Genomic DNA, 15,214 nt, shown 5'->3' on the forward strand with positions numbered 1-15,214 from the left:
GCCTCTAAGTCTCCTGGTGACGGCTTGAATCCTCTCCCTGCTCTGGGCACCATGAGCCTCTCAGCTTCATCTCTATCCATTGGTAATACATGAGCTCTGCCCAGACCAATCATCTATTAAATTGGCTCAGAAAATTCATGCTTTCCTTGGATGTGAACCTTCTCCAAATGCCTGACCTGAGGGTGACTGGTCCCAGGAGCCCCATGTCTGAAAACTGGAGAGAAAGGAAGCCAACTCTCAACAAGCATTGACGAAAACTGTGAGGAAACCACCCCAAAGTTGACTCAGACGCAATCCAGCCACTAGCTCGTGCTGTTCACGGGGCAACAAAATCTACCCTTCGAGGAGTGAGCAGGACCTTGGCTCTTCTAACACACGCTTCGCAATCACACATCTCCATGGTCAGACTGGGCGATAATCTGACTCCAACTAATAACTACATCAGGGGATTTTGCAAATTTATAATTTCCAAAGGGCACATCAGCCGATATTCTATTATAATTTCTTAACTCCATTTCTTTCATTAAGGAGCTATTTTTGTTCCCAAGTGTGTCATTAGCTTTTTCCCCATTTTGATTAATTTAACTCATATTATCAACTGCTACCAAAGGTTGAACTGATGGGAAACTACAAGTTCCTGTTCTTACCCAGTCTTTTACCAGAAGAAATCCTATCAACTCCTTTAAACTTTAGTGCTTAAAGGACTTTAATTTTGTTTCCTATGATATTTTCCAAAACTGTAATAAATGAAGAGTGTTTTGCATTTCCCATAGGGTAATCTTAACCTCACCACAAAATTTAGGGCCAAATTTTATCCAGTCAGGGCTCTTTTGATAGCCCAATGTCATGGTTCTAACTGAATCAAACCATAGTTCATCTATCCCAAATATTTTCTTCCCCTCTACTATTGCCTGCCATGTTTACTTTTTGGCCAAGAGAAGAAGTTTACCTTCTGTTCTTTAGCAAAAGAGGCCACAGGCTCAGGGATAGACAATTACACTGTCAAAATTGTAAACTCAATATAAGCTTCTGAAAATAATGGCATGAAGTTATTTTAGGACCTCTTCCACTGAGCCCAGGGTTTCTGAGCTGTGTGTAAAGGAAAGGATAAAGTGGAAGTAAGATAGTTTTCCACGTGATTGATTAGGCACTGAACACTTGTAAGTTAATACTATTTTTCAGAAAAGGGAAATACGATTGAAAGGAGATCTCCTGTGAAGTGGTCTTTTTTAAAAAAATTTTTTTGCCCACACCACGTGGCAGGCAGGATCTTAGTTCCCCGACCAGGGATCGAACCCGTGCCCCCTGCAGTGGAAGCACGGAGTCTTAACCGCCGGACTGCCGGAGAAGTCCCTGAAATGGTCTTTATACCAGGATTTCAACATCCTTTCCAAATGTTTCATGACAAGTAAATAGTACATCTCCTATCCTGCCATGAAGCTGAGCAACAGTGATGGACCCTGGAAGACAAAAACAAAATGTGCAAATTCTGCCTTCCTTTCCTGTGCTACTTTTTCTACTGATTTTCCTGGAAATGTTAACAGAACATGGAATTTGCCAGCGTCTACTTTAGTATGGGTTGCGTCTCATTCTTCTCAGTCTAATGAGATGGGGCCCTGTGATGGGGGGACAGGTAAGAAACTAACCTGGGGGCAGAGAAAGAAAAGACCAATGTCCACAAACATGGCTATAATCAACTCAGGTTGTGGAAGCCAACGAAAACGTTGTGAGGCCCAGATATAAATATTTTGTACCTTTCTGCCAGACACTGTCGTTTATTACAGGAACCACGTTTTAGAAATTCACATGCAAGTGTTATAAATTTGAGAACATAAGTTGGACCCCTTCCCATCCCAATAAGCAGTCGCAGGTGTGGTTTTCATGAACTTGTATATTTAGGGAGGGAGTGGGAGGGAGTGAGGGGAGAGAATTACATGTTCTAAGCAAACTGTATTTGCATACACATTATGCATGTACCCAACACACACTTGTGCAAAGATGGTTAAATATGTTCTGTGTTGGCAGCCTCTTACTGTGTTTCCTTGAAGCAGGAATAGCAAATGGGTTCGTCTTGCATGCCAAATCCAATCGATATGCAGTGGCTGTTTGAAGTGCTATGTTGAGAAGGATTCAGAGGTTATATCTACGTTGCTACATCTACGTTCAGTCAACAAGTTTTTGCCTAATGTGGCCCATGCTCAATGTGGGGCTGCTACATTTTAAAACTTGGGTGGGGCAAGGAGGGGGCGGAGAGACTTCCCACAGAGCACGTTACCAGGTGCACCCTGGAATGGTATAAGCCAGCTGCCCCGAGTGCGAGACCAGGATTTGGGGTAGGTTCAGAAAGAGTGTAGTGACCAGTTAGCAATGTCCGCAAAGGGAATGGGCCAGCGTGGGGGGGGGGGGGGCGGCAGTGGGGAGAGGGCGGGGGTGTGTTGCAATATTTGTCATCCCTGGTGAAGAACCGTCAGAAATATACTCACCTTTCCATACTACCAACTGACATGCTTTATTCATCTGAACAACCCAGTGTTGTGTCATGGAAGTGTTTACAGTTGGGACAGAGCAATGCAAAAGGTAATGACAAAACAAAAGAACTGTACTCCTTGAATACAGTGGAAAGAGAAGAGAGTCATTTTGGTGCACCTGAATGTTTTGCCATCATTTTTATCAAAGACCAGGCCATATTGAAATTCCCTGCCTTCTGAATTTCATTTTTTTCCTTCCTCTTCCAAGGACCTATTCACTTGGATATCCTTTGGCTCTTCTTACAGGAGCATCCATTGACACCCATTGAATACTAGAGTGGAAGGAACCTCTAGGGGTTTTTGTGGGTCATTCTGCTGCCTTTGGCAGGGTCACATCCCAGAGAGAACAAGGGTCTGTTTATCCCTGAAAGAATTTCAGTTGAAGAGCCCTCGGGCTCCAGGCCTCTCTCTTCTCTACAGTATTTGAGGAAAGTTCCTTCAGAGGTTGAAGCTGGGCTGAGAGAGAGAGTTAAGACCATGCACGTTAGAATATTCCGTCCTTCTCCCAAACCTTCTAGAGGTTAGTGTAAGTAAAGCAGGCCAATGCTTGCTTTAAGGAAGGGAAAATATGAACTAAACTTGATGGTCTCATAACCTGAGCTATTAATTGCTACAGCTACTATAATTTCTTCTGCTTTTTTCTAGGCCAGTGTTAAAGTTCTATAGATATGAAGAGGCCTAACAAATTATTAGAAATTCTCTTATTTTGCTTGTTTTGTTTTGTGTAACTTGGTCATTCAAGTTGGTGCTAGTTAGGCATGCAACAACCATTTAGCTATAAAGTCTATTAGGAATTCTTTTTTATTCTTTCATTTAACGTGCATTTTTGAGGACTGAACAGACTCAGGCACTGGCCTCAGGAAATTCAGTGCTCCTGGATAGTCCAGGGCAATCCCAGGACCTTGGGGTAATTGCCAGGATCGGGGAGGACCAGGGGCTGAGCAGGCAAAAGGGAGGCACTTCACCCTGAATGGGGTGTCAGGAAAAGTCTTCTTGGAGAATGCAACATGACATCAGGACTTGAAAAACAATTTCTGGTCTTCAGGGCTGGGTTAAGATGAAAGGAAAACATGCTAAATACCTTAAAAATGTATGTGTCAAATGTGCTTTTCCTTTGAACTAGCAGCTCCGTTTCTAGAATATTTCCTAAAGAACTAATCAGACAAGTTCACAGATACGTAGGTACAAGAATGTTCATCATAGACCATTTATGATAGGAGAGAGAGAGAGGGAGGGAGAGAGAGGGAGAAGAAAGCAAAAAAGCAACATAGATAATCAACAGTAAGAGACTAGGTGATTAAATTGAGATACATTCAAGTGTCTAGGTATAAATAGGACCATTAAAAATCATCTTGTAGAACCATGTTGCTTGATATGTGAAAATGTTCACAGTAGGTTTCTGAGAAAAAAATCAGACTACAAAAAGATGTACCACTATCCAGGAGCTGACAGTCCCTGGATCAAAAGATGGTCCCCGGACCAGCAGTATGAGCATTGCCCGGGAGTTTGTAAAAATGCCGAATCTCAGGTCCCATCCAGACCTATTCAGTCAAAATCTGCATTTTGACGAGAGCCTTAAATGCTCTGAATGCACGTTAAAATTTGAGAAGCACTGGTCTAGATGGCAGACTGCTGTTCGTGTACAGTAAAGTTTCCACTGGTCGGTGACATTGGGAGAAAAATAAGGGCAATGTGTTGAGTTTTTCACAAAGTTAAATATATTTAATTTGTAGCAATAGTCTTTATTATGAGATTATAATCTTGCTTTTATGGGGTTAAACTTCCTTTCTTTTGTACTATGGTGGTGAGTTTTGGATGGTAGGTTTTGTTTGTTGTTTTGCTGTGGTTTCAGTGGCCTTAGTTAGCAAAATAAACAGTTGGTATGGTAATCCTATGTGTTGCTTTGAAATTTTACTAGGAAATCTGGGAATCATGATGAATGCTAACACACATCGCTTTCAAGTGAAATATTATGTGTGGGTGTGTGGTCTGGGTGTGTGTGTAAATTACATGTAAACACTGGTTCCCTTTGGGAGGTAAAAGGGTGGACATTTTCAGTGTTTTTTTTTTTTTTTCTTCTTCTTCTTCTTCTTTTCTGAATTGTCCAAGTTTTCTGCATTTAGCTCTAAAAAAATGAATTTAAGTCGAAACTGGAGGAGCCTACAAAGGGCAGGTGTTTGGTCTCAAAGGCTCAGGAAGCTGTGTCTGTTTGGGGACCCCTGATGCAATGATGTAGATGGACTATGGAACCAGTCAGGTCCAAGGCCAAGGGCTTCATGTCCTTGAGTCTCAGGCTCCTTATTTATAATATGGGTTATGATAATAATAGTCTCTAATTCTGGGGTGGTTCAGAGGCTTAAGTGAATTAGCACATGTATTATGTTACCAGGGCTACTGAAACAAACTACCACAAACTGGGTGGTTTAAAACAACAGAAATTTATTCTTTCACACTTCTGGAGGCCAAAAGTCCAAAATCATTGTGTCAGCGGAGCCCTGCCCCTGCTCCTTCTGAAGTCTCTAGGGGAGATTTCATCCTTGCCTCTTCCAGCCTCTGGTGACTCCACGTGTTCCTTGGCTTGTGGCTGCATCACTCCAATCACTGCCTCTGTGTTCACATGGTCTTCTCCCCGCTTCTGTCTCTTATAAAGACACCTGTAATTGGATTTAGGGCATGCCTGGGTAATCCAGGATGATACCATGTCCAGATCCTTAATTTAGTTACATCTGCAAAGCTTCTTTTTTCAAATAAGGTCATATTTACAGATAATGGAATATCTTAGAGATATCTTTTTTTTGGGGGGGGGGAGGGCACCATTCATCCTAAGACTATTTAAATTGAAAATATAATCCAACTTAAAATAATAAGCAACACATAACAAATGTAGTTTTTGTCTCATTTCTGTTCTCTGGGAAGCTTTTTCCCAGAATTTTCTCTAAAGATTCTTGCTTGGATAGAAACCCCATGCTTTCTCATTTTCAACCCAGGTGAATTATTAATATTACTAAAGATCTCTATCTCAAAAACCATTGCTGTTAAGGGGCTCAGCACTTCTGTTCACCATGGTTACCTCTGAAAATGGGAAGAGAGGTTGAGGAAAGCGGCATCAAGTTCTAACGGGAATCCTCTCTGTGTTAAAGATTACGTAAATGTGAGCCCCCCTGCGTCATTTTACTCTACAAAGTTCTGTTTGTTTTTTTCTTTCTTCTGACAGTCACCTTACATTCATTGAACAAATAACTATTCCCCACAGGGAGTAGGAAGGACTGCTGACCTGAGGCACAGGACAGTTGGTTTCTCAGACCAGCCTTCTAAGGGCCACAGAGAGTGAGCTTTAAAAAGAGGTGACCGGGCTTCCCTGGTGGCGGTTAAGAATCGGCCTGCCAATGCAGGGGGACACGGGTTCGAGCCCTGGTCCGGGAAGATCCCACATGCCATGGAGCAACTAAGCCTGTGTGCCACAACTACTGAGCCTGCCCTCTAGAGCCCAAGAGCCACAACTACTGAGGCCACGCACCACAACTACTGAAGCCCGCGCTCCCTAGAGCCCATGCTTCACAACAGGAGAAGCCACTGCAATGAGAAGCCCTCACACTGCAATGAAGAGTAGCCCTACTCACGGCAACTAGAGAAAGCCCGCGCACAGCAACGAAGACCCAACTCAGCCAAAAATAAATAAATAAATAAATAAATTAATTAAAAAAAAATTCATCAGACAAGATGTGTACATTCTTCAGCTATATGAGTCCTTCCCCTTCCTCCCAAGGGGGTTTTCTCCAAATCGGAAACTAAACAGCTGGGTGGGTACATCATTTCTGCTACTTGCCAGGGTGGGATGCATTTATAGAATCAGGACTAAGGAGAGGATCTTACAGCTTCTTGTGCATACGTGGGGGGTACTTAACTACCCACTCTCCACTTCCCCCACCTGTGGGTCCTCTTCCTTCCAGGGAAGCCTGCATCACCTCCATGTGGCACCCTGTTTACCTGAAATACCATACAGGGGAGGGGAGCCACAAGACAGAATCCTTTCCTAAGCCATCTCAGGCAACTTTCAGAATTGCAAACCCAGGCTACAGGTTCCCTTTTCACAGTGTGATGTAGACTGTCCTTTGCTCATATCTGGGAATACATCTGTCGCTCTTGCTGGCTGGCATGGAGGCCATGCAGGAGAAGCAACTTGCTCAGGCACCACATCCAATATCTCTTCAGATCCAACTCCCAGACACTTAGCCCATAAAATGGCCCTCTCCACATGCACACATAGGGAGGGAAAGTTGTCATTTGGATATTTCAGACTGAAAATAATTATAGGCTCCTGAAAAATTCAGGCAACTAAACCAAATCTGAAGTTGCCATTTGTATTAGCAAGAAAATCTCTTGAGTTCTTCCTTCAATCTGCAGTCACCTTGAATGAAGATTCAGATGTCATCTCTGCTACGAGTTCTATCTTTCACGGTAGACCCTGGAGTTAAACTCATTCAATGGTGAAGCCATTCCGAATACATCCATAAGTAGAGACTTCCAAATAATTAGAACCAACGGCAATTCGAAAAGCTTCACAATTGCCCTGTGGAGTGGTAGAGCTGGCTAATGTTACACCCATTATAGTGGTGGTGTTTTTATTTCAGACTACAAGCTTTATAAGAATGTGAAAATCAATACGAAAGGTTTGTCAGGGTGACATGTTTGTTAATGTTTTATTGATTATGGTATTGGTTGTAAATTTTCTAACTTAATAAAGCTCAAGATTTTTTGCAGTAAAAGACAGAGGTTATTTAATTAACTGGCAACTAAATGCAAACTACTAACATGATACATTGTGACTGCTTCAAAGTGACACCCAATTCATCACTCTCCAAGTGGGCACGATGTCACACACTCACATGAGAATATTAGGCCCCTTAAAGAATCAGGCAAGGGAAGGCTGATATAAAAAGGAACGGCATCTACACATGCACTTAATGCTAAGAGAATCTAGCAATGTGCACTTAATATTAAAAGAAAAGCTGAATATGCATACAGTTGTTTTATTTATAAAAGGATATTAAGAATAGGCTCTTTAAAAGCTAAGCCAAATTACAAATGCCCATAATTCAGGTAGCATTTGTAAAAAATTCATTATAATCCACTTTCTGTATTCCAAGTGAAAACACTGTGACTTAACCCAATGAGCTTGTGAAAGTACAATTATTTATTTAACATATCTAAGAAATCACATAAATCCAGTTCAGCAATGGTTTATGTTACTCTTTCCCAGGACCGTTTGGTCCATTCTATACATATTGTATATTCACTGTAAAAGGTCCTGTATGAAAAAGACTCGATGTTCCTCATTAACACGAGTTCCGATTATCTCCTGATGTAGGTTGCTGAAGGACAAAGTTGTTCGACTTAAACCATTTTCCAGTGAACCACTAGTAAAACAAGTCTATCTCTCTTCAAATACAAATCCTCGAGTATGGGAAATATAGGTCCCTGAGCTCGACTTTCCTTGGTTTTTCCCCCTACCGTTAAACCCTGACACACAATATTATATCTTTTGCAGGCTTCCTAGAGCTGCATCATGATATTCAGTCTGGAAGGGAGGTGGTTCCTTGTTTGCGACGGTGCAACTCAGCTCTCACATCTCCAAGGTGTGACACTGCCTTTAAAGCTGGAGAAAACACTGTGCGGGTGGTAAACACCTATTTCAGTCCTGATCGCTTTCCCCACGAAGAGCTAAACTGGCATTAATTTTTAAAATCTTCTTCCAAACTTCTTTCCTCAGGAAATGATTTAAATCACCGTTTTGTAGTCACAAAAGCCTCTTGAATCACCAGTTCTTCCAAGAAATTGTAAAGATCCTCATGGAACCGCTTCAATAAAGCATTTATTTCCTCAGAAGAATGGAAGAAGGGAAAGGATTACCATCCTGAGTACTCATCTCCCCAGTTACCACCGTGGGTCTCCTCTCTACCTGCCAGGTTAATCACCAGCCTGTTTTATCACTATGCCATATAAAAAGCCTCCTTATCTTGTAATTATTCTCTCTCTCTTTCCCCCACTTTTTTTGGGGAATTATTTTTAACACGTCTTTTCAAGCCCTTTCAAACTTTCTAATGGAGCCCTCCTGTGAATATTTCAAAATTTCCTTCCATTCGAAGTATCACATAAGCTCTTCCAAATTCTCAACAGTAATTCTCAATTAATAAAAATCTCACTGAGGCATGAGTTCCTTTCCTTTCCACTAATTTAAAAGTCTCCCACAGTGGCCTCCTAAAATATTTGGAAAACAATTTTTAAATGAAAACAAGTCTTTAAATGTGTAGCCGTGAAACCAGATTCTCTTTGAGCTTGACCTGGTCTTGGTTGTGAGTTTATGCTTCTGGGAAAAGGTCTTTTCTTTTCTTTTTATACTTTTTAAAATGTTTTGTGCCATTTTACATAAAGTTTTAAAACAACTAAAATTTTAAAACATACCTTTTAGAAATTCATATAGATGAGATGAACTATATAAACATTAAAAGAACAAAATTGGGAAGACAGGATTATGGATGTTCTTTCCTTGGGTTGAAGAAGGAGATGGGCTGTCCTAGGGATGATGACACAGTAAAAGTCATCATCAGGGTCCTAGTTTTACACTGGGTGATGAGTTCAAGGTGCTTATTAAATAAACTTGAATGAATGAATGAGAACATACATGGAACAAATATTGAAAGTGAGCCATAGATTATCATTAATCCAAATCAGCGCAATTAAGACCATAGAAAAAGCAAAGTGCTAAAGCAAAAGAAATACATGGGAAGATTTTAATATCTAGATGCTAACAAATGACCCTCCAAAATGGCACTACAACCATACAACCTGCATGATGTTTATTCCCATTTCTCTTTAAATTCACCACGACATTATGAAACGTGTGATCTTAGTTGTTGTTTTTTTTAATTTTATTTATTTATTTTTATTTTATGGCTGTGTTGGGTCTTCGTTTCTGTGCGAGGGCTTTCTCTAGTTGCGGCAAGTGTGGGCCACTCTTCATCGCGGTGCGCGGGCCTCTCACTATCGCGGCCTCTCTTGTTGCGGAGCACAGGCTCCAGACGCGCAGGCTCAGTAGTTGTGGCTCACGGGCCTAGTCGCTCCGCGGCATGTGGGATCTTCCCAGACCAGGGCTCGAACCCGTGTCCCCTGCATCGGCAGGCAGATTCTCAACCACTGTGCCACCAGGGAAGCCCGTGTGATCTTAGTTTTGATCTCAAGGTCCCTGATTAGGAATGATTGGAGCATATTTCATATGCTTTACTAGTCATGTTTATTTCCTCTTTTGTGAACTGACATACATTTTACCCACTTTTCTACAGTTGAGGAAACAGGTTTTATTAACTTGAGAAGACTTCAACTTCTAGCTTTGACAGAGTTAGAGCCGCTTTCAGACACGGAGAAATAGACAGGGCCAAAACTGTGATCCCTGAAAGAACGGATCAGTGAGGCAAACCCTACAATATAAATTGATTTGTAGATAATAACACACACACTTACTCCAGATACAATCTTCTGTCTATTCCATATATGCAAATATAGTCCTCCAGTCTACACGTTACGTCGCATAACACAGACGTTTTAATTTTGTGGATGTTGACTTTTGTAGTTAGGTTTTCTATGCCTCTTTCTGGGGGCCTCCCCTACCCACAAAGTTATAAGAAAGTCTTTTATATTTCTTCATATTATAATTTTAAAAATTATGCCTAATGTATTTTTGTAATGGGTATGAGGTAAGGAGATTACTTTTCATTAAATGGAAAACCAGCGTTCTTGATGCCATGTCTTTAAAAATCAAAGGAAAAGCGTAATTCTTGGAGGGCGCTTGGACTCACAGAATGTCAGAGCTAAAAGGAATGGAAAGAATATTTCATTCAACTGCCAGTGTTTCGGGGACGGGACTTGCGATTGAGAAAGACTCAGTGACGCATGCAAGGCCCCCCAGTTGGGTAGCAGCGGAACCAGGATCAGACCCAGGCTGCCTGCCTTCCAGCTCAGCCTCTCTCCTGCCCCACAGGCCTCTTCTAAAGACTTGCATCAAATATTGCTGGAATGTGCCCCATGAATCCAGGCACACTTCTTAAACCAGTCTGCGTCCCTGCACTGAGTGTGTGTGGGTATGTTCACACACACACATACACACACATGTGTGAGTGCATGCGTATTTGCTACAAAAACTCTTTGAATTACACTACTTCACTTAAAGTAGTTAACTCTTTGAATTAACTACTACATATTGAGGTCCAGGAATCCTAGCCAAAAATGATAAACTAAATGTGGTTCAAATAGAGTAATTTGCAGTCATTTGTTTCAAGTAGATTAAGAATATAATTCATGAAAACACCACTAATTTTTTAACTAATCAAAGTAATCACTCCACCACATTAAGAAAGAGCGGGGGGGCCTTGGTCATCCTTGGCCTTGGCCGGGGGAATGAACAATAGAACATATGTCGATCTCAGCAGCTGGCTGGGTATATGTTGAACAGATAAATGTATGACTTGCTTGGGGAAAATCCCCGCTAATTCCGGGGAATCTACACAACCCCAGATATGGAATTATAGACTTTCTTGATATTGCTGCGTTAAAGCAGGATGCTCAGTTAAAATCGTCAATTAGAAAAAAAAACCCTGAGTTTTCCTGCTCAGAGACTAAAATATAGTTGAGGCTGCCCTCCAGCATGCTTCCCATATTGTCAGCAGGAGACAAAGTATCCTCCTTTCACTGGACACCTTGAGGGATGAAGGAGAGGTGAGTTAATCTGAACATGAAGCTGTGTTGGGCAGAAGAGAGGGGAAAGAGGAAGTCAGGAGACAGTGTGGAACTAAGCTTATCCCAACAGACATAAGGATGAGGGGTTTCTGGAATTAGTCTATGTGTTTAGATCTTGTATCATTCACAAAGTAACAGAAACTCCAAGTATTGGCTTTTAAAAAAAGAAGGGGCAAGGGGAGCTTGTTTTTCTCACACAGGAAGTCTGGAGACAGGCAGTCCAAAGCTGGTGTAGCAGCTCAGTCATGCTCTTTCTATCGTTCCCTTTTGCCATTTCCAACTTACAGCCTCACAGTCACAATACGGCTGCTGAGACTCCAGGCATCACATTTGGGTTTAAGAGAGAAAGAGTAAGGAAGTGGTGGTGCCAGGGCATCAGTTTCTCTTGTAAAGCTTTCCTAGAAACCCCCCAGTAGATGGACTTGGGCTTGTCTATGGTCCCAAACTGCTTCATATGACCATTTTCTTGTGGAATAAACAAGGTAGGAATTATGAGTCTGCTTGGTGAGTTCTAAGGAGTTCCTGAAATAAAAGAAGTTCTTCTGACTCTGGCAGAGCAAGGGGAGATTCAGGGAGCAGACACTGGGGGCAGCCAGGACCCCGCTGAGTTCTACTGTACCTGCCTCATCCCCCCATCAAGCGCATTAGCCCTGCAGAAATAGAATACACTTAAAAGTTCCCATACCTTGCCCAAACTCTACAGCTTTCTAGTAGATGGAGAACATCATCTTTCAGAGAAGTCAGCGAGGAAGAAACAACGTTTTCTCCAGGAAGTGAAGCCAGCCATCTTGCCCTGCAGACTTGTTGCTCTTTTCTGTCTGGCGTGAGGTCACTGGGGTTCCACTGCCAGGAGGGACTAGGAAGCAAAGGGCAGGCATCCTCCTCCAGAGAGCACTCCTGGAATGCCACTGACGAGGACACTGGCATTCACTTCAGTGAGCCCAGGACGAGTCTGCGCCATCCAAGACTGGTGGCAGGAGATGGAAAGCTGAGTGTTCTGTGCCCTGGGGAGCTGGACCCTGTCTCCAGGCCGAGGGAACATTCTATGCTAGCATCCTGTGGGCTCCTTTGGTCTGTGAAAGGGCAGCATTTGCCTTGGGAGGTGATCACTGTACCTCAGGGCCCCTGAGGACCGCTGATACTGTCAGCAGGGACGAAGGTGGCCATGAGTTTCCTTTTGCCTTTGGAAGACACCTGCTGTGCCTTCTCACGGGTGAGAAAGAAAAAGAGAAATATTTCTCTCCAGTCCTAGATCTTCGATATTTAATCACCTCCTAGGTTCCAGGGAGTGCTCTGGCCCTGCAGTGGATGGAAAGGTAATTTAATCCTCTACTGCAAAATGGGGCAGCTCTTGCCAGAGAACTTGCTGGAAGCTGCCACACCATGAAAGCAGAAGAGCAGGTGCTCCAGACTTCCGGAACGCATGGGAGTTAGGGCTTCGTTCTCATGCCCAACTCTTCCACAAGGCAGCTGCTCTTGGGTATGGGTTTTTTCTTTTAATAAATTTATTTATTTATTTTTGGCTGCATTGGGTCTTCATTGCTGCGTGTGGGTTTTCTCTAGTTGCGGCGAGCGGGGGCTACACTTTGTTGCAGTGTGCGGGCTTCTCATCGCGGTGGCTTCTCTTGTTGCGGAGCACAGGCTCTAGGCACGCGGGCTTCAGTAGCTGTGGCACGCGGCTCAGCAGTTGTTGCTCACGGGGTTAGTTGCTCCGCGGCATGTGGGATCTTCCCAGACCAGGGTTTGAACCCGTGTCCCCTGCACTGGCAGGCGGATTCTCAACCACTGCACCACCAGGGAAGTCCCCTGGGTATGGTTTTGAACTCACAACTTCTGGCTACCTGATCATCACGTGTAGCACCCATTGGCAGAAATAATCCATGTCGAGAAACTGATTATTAATAATAACGAGGATATATTCAATGCTGATTCTGTGCCGGGCACTTACTTTGCTTCACATTTTGTATGCATTAAGTACTTGTTTTTCTTCATCAGCATCCTAGAGGGAGGTACTATTTTAACCTCCATTTTAAGAATGAGAAAACTGAAGTCTGGAGAGGCAGAGTAACTGGCTCTCATTACAGAGCTGTGAAGTGACAGAAACCAAGTATGCATCCAAGTTCTCAGAGTCCCACGCTTTTGTGGTTCATCGCCACGGGTACCGCCTCCCCCGAGGACGCTGTACACATACCATCACCCACCTGGAGCGTCAGATGCTGCGCCTGAGGGCCAGCAACCCCCACCGTTCAGCTGCCTATATTTATTAATATAAGTAAAACGTCCTTTTCAAATAAAAGTACAGAAAGAGTACTTTTACTTAGCATTTCCTGAAGCCAACAGAAGGGCTCAATTAAAAAGAACAATGAAATCCACTGTGTGAATTTACATCCGATGGAATCTAAACAATTTGGAGTAGATGACCAGAGTGGCCACGTGAATAATCCAAAGCATCACACACAATCCTTGCCTCATGTAAGGTGTTCTGCTCTGGAATGTCTCCTTAATCACGTCTTTTACTAACAAGTCCAAGTCTTTGTTTAAATCCTTTTACTAAGTGCTTCCAAACACTGACTCAATAGCAACTGATTTCTCCAGGAATCTTTACTTCTCTCCAACACGCTTTTCCAAGGGTCACCGTCAACATCTGACAGCTCCCTCTCTGGGCATCCCGAGTTCTCTGGGTTGGCCCTTCTTTCTCTGGGGTATGTTCCTTAGGATATTGTGGCAACGCAGGGCACGGTGGGTGTGGAAGCTTCTCTGTTAGAGCTGGAGCTGTAGGGATCCTCTGTTGGGAAGGTCTGTGTATGCCATTGCCATGGCACTTCCTGGGTAGCACCGCTGAATGTCCCTTTGACAGCCATAGCTGACGCACTGACTATTTAATCACTGAACGCATTATGTCACGTGGGCCTCAAGGGCATCTTGGCCAGAGCTCTCCTTGGACCTCTGCCTCTGTGTCTCAGACCAACTCAGATGAATACAGACACACCCCACCCTTCCCTTCTGTGGCCCAGGAGTGTTATCAACCGACAGGCAATTAATAGAGACTTTGTCTGTCTGGCAGACTGAGTCTGTCTCTGTCTACAGTTTCTGAAATTCATCCCTTAAAGTGAATTTCCTGCTTCAGCCACAGCACCTTTGCAGTCGCATTTCTGTTGGTCTTGCTGTCTCTGTTCTGATTGATACTGTGCACGTCCAAGCAAGGTTCAACTCGAAGATGGTGCTACCTGCACTTGGTCAGTGTCCAAATGCTAATCCCCCACTGAAGATCGACTGCTTCTGTAGAGAAGGGATGTGTATAGACCTCCGTGGCTTCAGGTGAACAAAAAGGTGTCCTCTTTGGCTAAGTGCTGCCTGTAAGCTTCACTCTCCTCCATTGCCCAGTTCATCCTCTGTGATGGTTTCCTACCTCTCCTGTAGATAAAACAACTCTCTTTAGGGATGGATGGACCCTAACTGGCCAGCTGCTACCGTGCTACTTAACCACGCCCCCAGAGGCAGGATCCAGACCCCAAGGTTCTTACAATCTAGGGTGACAGTTTCCCATGTGGCTGCGACAAAAAATTACCGCAAACTCAGTGGCTTAAAACAACATAAATTTATTATTTTATATTTCTATAAGTCTCAATTCTAAAAGGGGTTGGCAGAGCTCCCTTCTGGAGGCTCTAGGGGCAAATCTGTTTTGCCTTTTCTAGCTTGCAAAAGCCACCTGCATTCCTTGGCTCATGGCCGCTTTCCTCCACCTTCAAAGCAAGTAGGACAGCATCTTCAAATATCTCTTTCTCTCTCTCTCTCACCCTGACACTCATGCCTCCCTCTTATAAGGACCACTGTGATTACATTGGACCCACCAGGATAACCCAGGGTAATCTCCCCAAGGTATGATCCTTAATTAC

Source organism: Eschrichtius robustus, chromosome 12 (assembly GCF_028021215.1).
Source record: "Eschrichtius robustus isolate mEscRob2 chromosome 12, mEscRob2.pri, whole genome shotgun sequence".
In the NCBI taxonomy this organism is placed as follows: Eukaryota; Metazoa; Chordata; class Mammalia; order Artiodactyla; family Eschrichtiidae; genus Eschrichtius; species Eschrichtius robustus.